The sequence below is a fragment of the Callithrix jacchus genome, chromosome 7 (assembly GCF_049354715.1).
Source record: "Callithrix jacchus isolate 240 chromosome 7, calJac240_pri, whole genome shotgun sequence".
NCBI lineage: Eukaryota > Metazoa > Chordata > Mammalia > Primates > Cebidae > Callithrix > Callithrix jacchus.
Genome location: NC_133508.1, coordinates 92,357,006 through 92,365,824, shown reverse-complemented (window position 1 = coordinate 92,365,824; position 8,819 = coordinate 92,357,006). Strand labels below are relative to the sequence as shown.

The 8,819-nt window shown below is 40.1% G+C and overlaps 1 pseudogene; it reads right to left on the bottom strand.

Annotated features, from left to right (window-relative positions):
* Window positions 1-4,114: 4,114 nt before the first annotated feature.
* On the bottom strand, window positions 4,115-8,139 carry LOC103794447 (glycogenin-1 pseudogene; annotated as a pseudogene).
* Window positions 8,140-8,819: the final 680 nt, after the last annotated feature.

Here is an 8,819-nt window from a genome sequence, read left to right as displayed (position 1 = left end):
ACATATACATACATATATATGTGTGTATACACACACACACACACAGAACAGGTGCAGTGGCTCATGCATGTAATCCCAGCACTTTGGGAGGCCAAGACGGGTGGATCACTTGAGGTCAGAAGTTTGACACCAGCCTGGCCAAGATGGTGAAGCCCCATCTCTACCAAAAATATAAAAAATTAGCTGGGTATGGTGGTAAACACCAGTAATTCCAGCTACTTAGGAGGCTGAGGCAGGAGAATCACTTGAACCCAGGAGGTAGAGATTGCAGTGAGCTGAGATTGCACCACTGCACTTCAGCCTGGGCAACAGAATGAAACTCTGTCTCAAAAAACAAAAACAAACAAAATTAGCCATGTGTGGTGGCTCAAGCCTGTAATGCCAGCTATTTTGGAGACTGAGGCAGAAGAATTGCTTGAACCTGGGAGGTGGAGGTTGCAGTGAACTGAGATTGTACCATTGCCCTCCAGCCTGGGCAACATGAGCAAAAAATCCCCCCCTCAAAAGGAAGAAGAAGAAGGACAAGACTTATATTCCAGGAACTTAAAAATATAGCTGAAAAAAATTAAGATCTGAATATATGGAAAGACACCCTGTGTTTATGGATGGTAGGACTTAATATTGCTAAATTGGCAATACTCTCCAAATTTATCTGTAGATTCAATGCAATCCTTATACATTTATAAGAATTGTAGCTGACATCCTTGTAGAAATTTACAAGCTGATTATAAAATTCACATATAATTCCAAGAAATCCAGAATGGCCAAAACAATTTGAAAAGGAAGAACAAAGTTGGAGGACTCATACTGATTTTAAAACTTACTATAAAGGAAGAATAATCAAAGGCCGGGTGCGGTAGCTCAAGCCTGTAATTCCAGCACTTTGGGAGGCCGAGGCGGGTGGATCACGAGGTCAAGAGGTCGAGACCATCCTGGTCAACATGGTGAAACCCCGTCTCTACTAAAAATACAAAAATTAGCTGGGCATGGTGGCGCGTGCCTGTAATCCCAGCTACTCAGTAGGCTGACGCAGGAGAATTGCCTGAACCCAGGAGGCGGAGGTTGCGGTGAGCCGAGATCACACCATTGCACTCCAGCCTGGGTAATGAGCAAAACTCCATCTCAAAAAAAAGAGAATAATAATCAGGACAGTGTGGTGCAGCCATAAAGATCAACAGATATAGTTATAAATGCAATAGCACTGACATTCTGGAAATAAACCCACATGTCTATGGTCAATTAATGTTTGACAAGGGTGCAAAAAACATTCAATGGGGAAAGAATAGTCTTTTCAACAAATGGAATTGGGACCTCAATAGTCACATGCAAAAGAATGAAAGTGGACCCTATCTCACCTCACATACAAAAATTAACTCAAAAAGGATCAAATACCTACATGTAAGACCTAAAACTTAAAACTCTTAGAAGAAAATATAGACAAAAAGTTTCAAGACATTGGATCGGCAATGATTTCTTGAATCTAAAAGCACAGGCATAAAAGAAAAACAGATAACCTAGACTTCATCAAAATTCAAAATCTCGGTGCTTCAAAGGATGCTAACAAGAAAGTCAGAAAGACAACCCACAGAATATCACGCATCTGATAAGTGTTGTGGATCTAGAATATAAAAGACAACCCAATTCAAAATGGGCAAAGAACTTAAATAAATGTTTCTCAAAAGAATATATGTGAATAGTCAATAAGCACATGACTATATTATCAACATCATTAGTTATCAAGGAAATGCAGATGAAAACCACAACCATCGTGCTTCATACCCACTAGTGTGGCTATAATTTTAAAAGTCAGATACTTGGCCAGGTGCAGTGGATCCCAGCACTTTCAGAGGCTGAGGTGGGCAGATCACCTGAGATTTGGAGTTCGAGACCAGCATTACCAACATGGAGAAACCCCACCTCTACTAAAATACAAAATTAGCCAGGTATGGTGGCACATGCCTGCAATCCCAGCTACTCAGGAGGCTGAGGCAAGAGAATCACTTGAACCCGGGAGGCAGAGGTTGCAATGAGCCGAGATCACGCCATTGCACTCCAGCCTGGACAACAGGAGCGAAACTCCCTTGTCTCAAAAAGAAAAAGTCAGATGCTTAATACTTATTACTAAGTATTAGAGAAGATGTGTGGAAATCAAAACCCTCATACACAGCTGGTAGGAATATAAAATTGGAAAACAATTTGGCAGTTCCTCAAAAAGTTAAACAGAGTTAACATTTGACCCAGCAATCCAAGTCCTGGGTTTACGTCCAAGAGAAATGAAAACACACATCTACACACAAACTTTTACTTCAATGTTGACAGCATCATTCACAAAACCCAAAAGTCAGAAACAACTCAAATGTCCATCATGAATAGATAACAAAATATCTATATAACAGAATGCTATTTAGCCATAAAATGGAATGATGTTCTAATGCACACTAAACCATGAATAAATCCTGAAAAAGTATGCTAAGTGAAAGAAGCCAGACTCAAAAGATCACATAAGATTCCATTTTTATGAATTTTCTGGAATAGATAAATCTATACAGACAAAAAGATTAGTGGTTGCTTATCCCTGGGGGGACTGGGGAGAATAGGGAAATGGGAGAGAAATAGCTAAAGGCTACAGAGTTTCCTTTTAAGTAATGAAAATGTCCCGAAATTGCCAACAGTGATAGTTGTACATATCTGTGAATGCACTAAAAACTAAAATTGTACATTTTAAGTGGGTGAATTGTATGGTATGTAAACTGTACATCTCAAGAAAGCTATTACTCAAAAAAATCAATACTCAAGAGTATTCAAGGTTTAAATATCGATGACAATTTTCTGGTTGCTTTTTTTTAAAACAAACATATAATATATGATAGATATCAATTTGTATACATCAAAATCTAGTATATTAAATATAATTTCACTTTTTTTCTGAAACAAATTAAAATGAAGGTTCACCTGAACCTTCATTTTCTAAAACATCGAGACATTGAATTACAGTCATAATTAGGGTTCCCCCGCTTACCTTCCAGCAGGATTTATTCAGGTTGCAGGGTTCTTCTGAAGTCAACAGCATCAAGAAAGGCCCACTGGTACTTGGTGGGCCCTTCCTGATGTTTCTGACTGCAGAAGAACTGGTTAACTGGTTAATACTGGTTAACAGTGAAAGGATGACAGTCTAAACTTGCATAGGCTGAGGTACTCTGAGGAAAGACGGTTCTGCTGCTCCCCTACCCTGCTAGAGATTGAGGGATTTTCCAAGACTAGAAGTCTTGGGACCCAACCAGTCACTTCTCATGGAGCTCTTTCTACTCTCTGGGGCACTGTGAGGTACCAACACAGATCAGCTTGCTTAAGACCATCCCTTCTATGGAGAACAACTAAAAAGCTGGGAAGAATATAGGAAATATAAGTTTGAAGGCACTGGAAAGTTTCCAAGACACTGTGAACTCAAAGGTCTAATCCCAAAGAGAAAGGAAGTACAGAGATGTGAGCCCATCATTTGGTTCTGCTTTTCCTTCGACGTTTTTGCTGATTCTTAATCCGCAACTGAGAAGCACAAAAGCTGAGGAGAGTGTACAGGGTTGAGATGACAAGAATTGGAGATTAGGAGCCACTAAAGAGGAAGTACTCTGGTAAACACCATAGGATTTCATTTTCTTTAGAGATGGGGGTCTCACTATATGGCCCAGGCTGGAGTGTAGTAGCTATTCACATTCACAGATGTGACCATAGCACACTCCATCCTCAAACTCCTGGCCTCAAGCAATCCTCCTGCCTTAGCCTGCAGGAGGTGAGACTACAGGTGTGCACCACTGCATCTGGCTCATGTGATTTGTTTTTATCAATAGTATGCTAGTAAAGGGGATACAAACAAAGATTAAATATGCACTTGCTCACTGGGAGTTGTACTTTTGGATTTCTCCCTCTTGGAATCTAGTCTCCATGCTTAAGTGAAAGTTATCCCAGCAGAGAAATAGGCCATGTGGAGAGGCCCTGGGGGGTGGAATATTATATAGAGATGCCGTGTGAAAGCTTACTAAAAATGCCCCAGCCAAGTGCCCAGCTGAATGCAGCTTTACGAATGATCCCAGCCAACACCAAATGGAGAACTGTTCAGTCAACCCAGAGAATTACGAGAAATCACTATTGTTTTAAGCCGCAGTTATTGAAGTGGTTTGAGATACAGCAATAAACAACTAAACCAGTTGGGAACCCTAAAGTATCCTACAAGTAAGGATGGGCCAAAAATAGACTAGCCCTCACAAAGACTGAGGTCCAGCTTCAAAGAAACAAACAAAAACCAGAAACAACAGCAAGGAAACCCACAAAATCCATCCAAATCCCTGATTAAATTAAGTTGCTTTTTATTTATTTATTTATTTTTTAACAGCAATAAGTCTTTATTTTTCATACAGGTTGCCACTGCAGGTAACCATCAGAGAACAAACACACTGCTATTTTCAAATATACAGCACTGAACAAAAGGATTTTAGCATGCTGCTTTACTGTCCATAGAAAACTGGCGACATCTCAGACACTAAGACCAGGAAGTATAATGGGTTAATGCTATTTGTTGATGTGTTTATGAATCACTCAGCAGTATTAATATGGGCTATCTTTACCTGAAAGCAGAATTACAATCACTCACTCTTGCAGCACTGGACAATTCTAAAATGCAGGTCTAGTGAAAGGTAGGTACAACCAGTAAGCAAGCAAGGAACAGATGCCATGCCTGCTTCTGAAGGGAATGACTGATTAGGAACCATGCTCTGCAGATGTTAAGAACTGATATAGCCATCTTAACAGCTTAATATTGAGTTTCCCTTACTTTGTATGTTGGCAGTCAACAAAAGTGAGAATTTCTGAAACAAGCTAAATAGGATTTAAAAGAAGTTAAAAAGCAGAACACTGTCCATATAACAGAACTGCTACTTCACAACTTTTACCCAGTTCTCACCTGTTGTCCTACAAAAACCTCTCATCTGGTAAGTTTTAGTGAAAACCTCTAGCAATTGTAATAGACTTTTCTCAACCCAGCTCTTGATAATAAGTGTCAGAAACAAGGCTTGTGAAGTGGATGTGTCCACAGGACTCTACTGGAGGTAAGTGTCAAGTTTCCTCTTGATGTTGTCAAAGGAATCTGCTTTCATGTAATCAGCCTGGCCCTGTTCCCCCACTCCTTCCATTCTTCTGAATGGAAAGGCTGTCCCACAGCGGGAATCTCCTCAATGGACAGATGTGATATGGCTCCTGAAACATCTTCCACATTTACATATGAGCAGGTGTCTTTGACAAGGCCAAATTGTTGAAGCAGATGTAAAATACTGGTGGTAAAGATGTTCTACCACAGATGATGAGAAACTCTGGATGAGTCACATTGGGATCCTGGGACTCACTTTTGACACTTTTTGTTTTGGGATCATAAGTATAATTCCATGGTTTGACTTGTCCCAGGAAATGCACAACTTTGGCACTTGTCCCAAACACTTAAAATGCTGGGAAGTAAGAGTATACAGAGATCCAGCTTAGGTTATAAATAAATGGCAGATATTTTCTGATATCTGTTGTCACCCAGCTGCTAAAAAACATGTTCAGTATGCCTTGGTCCCCACCATCAAAACTACCTTGCTCAGAAGCAAGACTCAACAGCTGATTATATGTGTCTACTGAAGGCTGATAAATGACTCCAGAATTGAAGCAGTCAGGCCATTCTGGGTCAGGTGCCGCTGACAATTCTTCTCTCTCAAAAAGATCATCAATATTTGCTAGGACTAGAGTATCTGTATCCATGAATACACATTTTGAATACTGTGTAAGAAACCAGCAGTGGAGTTTTGCCAGCATAACACCCAACTCTGGCCTCTTCATTAAGGTTAGATGAGTAGAATTGCCACTGTCTAAGACATCTACCATGATGACTTCATCAAAGACTGTCTCTAAAACTTTTCTCATGGAGTCTGAGACCTGCAGGGTGGCAAGCATGACCAGCCTCCTGGTGGTCCTGTGCTGTTTCAGAGATGAGCCCAGGATCAGGGCACCTTTGGCGTAGGCATCATTTGTGATCAATGTCACAAAGGCCTGATCTGTCATGGTGTTGCCAGAGGCACAACAGCCAGGGTAGCCGCAGGTTGGTGGCTCAGAGAAGTTGGCACTGGGAGGGAGCATGGCCAGTGAGGAGGCACAGCAGGAATTAAATTACTTATTATACATACTTTCAAACTAAAGTGAATCCTCCCTTAAATAATACATCAACTAGAACCTCAGGTCATCGCTATAGTTTTTAAAACACAATTTTCCATTTCAAAAAACTATGCTGATAAAAATACAAGAAGTGATTGAAAATCAAGAGAAAAATCAGACAATAGAAACAGAATCACAAGAGATCCAAGTATGGAAGCTATCAAACACAAACTATAAATCAGCTGTGACTAATATGTTTGAGAAATTAAATGACAAGATAGTTTCAGCACAGATGTAGAAGTCATAAAAAATTAAAGTGAATTTATAGAGATATATACAATAACTTAAAATTAAGAACACAGTAAGTAGACTTAGCAGCAGATTAGATTTGGCTGAAGGGAGAATCTGTGAATGAGAAGAGAGGCAGAAGGAAATATTGAGATGAGCATGAAGGGACAGAAGAATATAACACTTTAGGAGTCCAAGGCAGGAGGATCACTTGAGCCCAGGAGTTTGGGACCAGCCTGGGCAACACAGTGAGACCCTGTCTCTACAAAAAATGTTTTTAATTAGCCAGGCAGGTGGTTCCTATCTCTAGTCCTAACTACTTGGGAGGCTAGGTGGGAGGATTGTTTGAGCCCAGGAGATTGAGGCTGCAGAGAGCTGCACTCCAGCCTGGGCAACAGTGTGAGACCCTGTCTCAAAAAAAAAAAAAGAATATAAAATAAAGAAACAAACATAGGAGACAAATGTGATTTGGGGAAAAGGTCTCACATTTACGTAATTAATGTCCCAGAAGGAGAAGAAAGAGACCATGAAGCAAAAGCAATATATGAAGAAATAATGACCAAGAATTTTCCAAGCTAACAGAAGACCTCAAATGACATATTCAACCAACTCCGTTGAAGATAAATACAAAGAAAACCACATCTAGACATATCACACTAAAACTGCTTCAAAGCAAGACAAATGACAAAAATTGTACACTACATAAGAAAACAAAACTCAACTTTTCATTTCAAAGTGCTTACCTAGGAAGGCAAACTTGTTTTGTTGCCTAACTGGGTTCTCTACCTTCACTCTTCCTCCCTTCTAAACCATTCTCCAAACTGCAATTAGGTTGATCTTTTTACAATTTAAGTAGCATCACTTCTCTCTTCTGCATAAATATTTCTGTGACTTTCTATTCTCTCAGAATGAAGCTCAGTCTCCTTTTCCCAATTTAAATGGCCCTCTTGGAACTGGTGTCTGTCCACCTTCCTAGTTTCCTTTCTCACTACCACATGTTGAGTATCTCTTATCTGAAATTCTTGGAACCACAGGTTTTTCAGATTCTGGACATTTTTGGATTTTGAAATATTTGCATATACAGAATGAGATATCTTAGGGATGAGACCCAAGTATAAATACAAAAGTCATTTGTTTTATACAAACCTTTTTTTTTTTTTTTTTTTGAGACAGAGTCTCAATCTGTTGCCCAGGCTGGAGTGCAGGGATGCTATCTCTGCTCACTGCAACCTCTGCCTCCGGGATTCAAGTGATTCTCCTGCCTCATCCTCCTGAGTAGCTGGTACTACAGGCACAAGCTACCACAGCCTGGTAATTTTTTTATTTTTATTTTTATTTTTAGTAGAGATGGGGTTTCACTGTCTTACCCAGTATGGTCTTGATCTCCCGACCTTGTGATCTGCCCACTTTGGCCTCCTAAAGTGTTGGGATTACAGGCGTGAGCCCCTGTGCCCAGCCTTTATACACACCATATACACTTAAGCTGAAGATAATTTTATTTATTTATTTATTGAGATGGAGTCTCACCCTGTTGCCCAGGCAGGTGCAATGGTGTGATCTCAGCTTACTGTGAACTCTGCCTCCCGGGTTCAAGCAATTCTCCTGCCTCAGCTCCTGAGTAGCTGAGATTACAAATTTGTGCCACCACATCCAGCTTATATGTGTGTGTGTGTGTGTGTGTGTGTGTATATATATATATATTTTTTTTTTCCAGACAGAGTTTCACTCTTGTTGCCCAGGCTGCAGTACAATGGCACAATCTCAGCTCACTGCAACTTCCATCTCCTGGGTTCAAGCAATTCTCCTGCCTCAGCTTCCCGAGTAGCTGGAATTACAGGTGCCCACCACCATGCTTGCCTAATTTTTTGTATTTTCAGCAGAGACAGGTTTTCATCATGTTGGCTGGGCTGGTCTTGCACTCCTGACTTCAGATGATCCACCTGCCTCGGCCTTTCGAAGTGCTGGGATTATAGATGTGGGCTATCACATCCTGTCTGAAAATCATTTTATATTAGGTCAATGCAAAAGTAATTGCAGTTTTGCCATTAAAAGCAATGGCAAAAAATGTAATTACTTTTGCACCAAACTAATAAAACATTTTTAATTTTATGCATGGAACAAAGTTTGTATACATTGAACCATCAGAAAGCAGAGGTGTCAGTGTGAGCTACTGATGTAGACAATCTGTGATTGTCTGGCATCACCATCATTCCTGACTTTCAATATATATGCTACCAATAAGCAATTTTTTTCTTACACCATTTACACTTAAGTACTTAACAGTAAAAAATATAACACACCCTTAATACAGCGAAAAAATAATGTGCTCAGGGTAACTAAACAGCACAGTATCA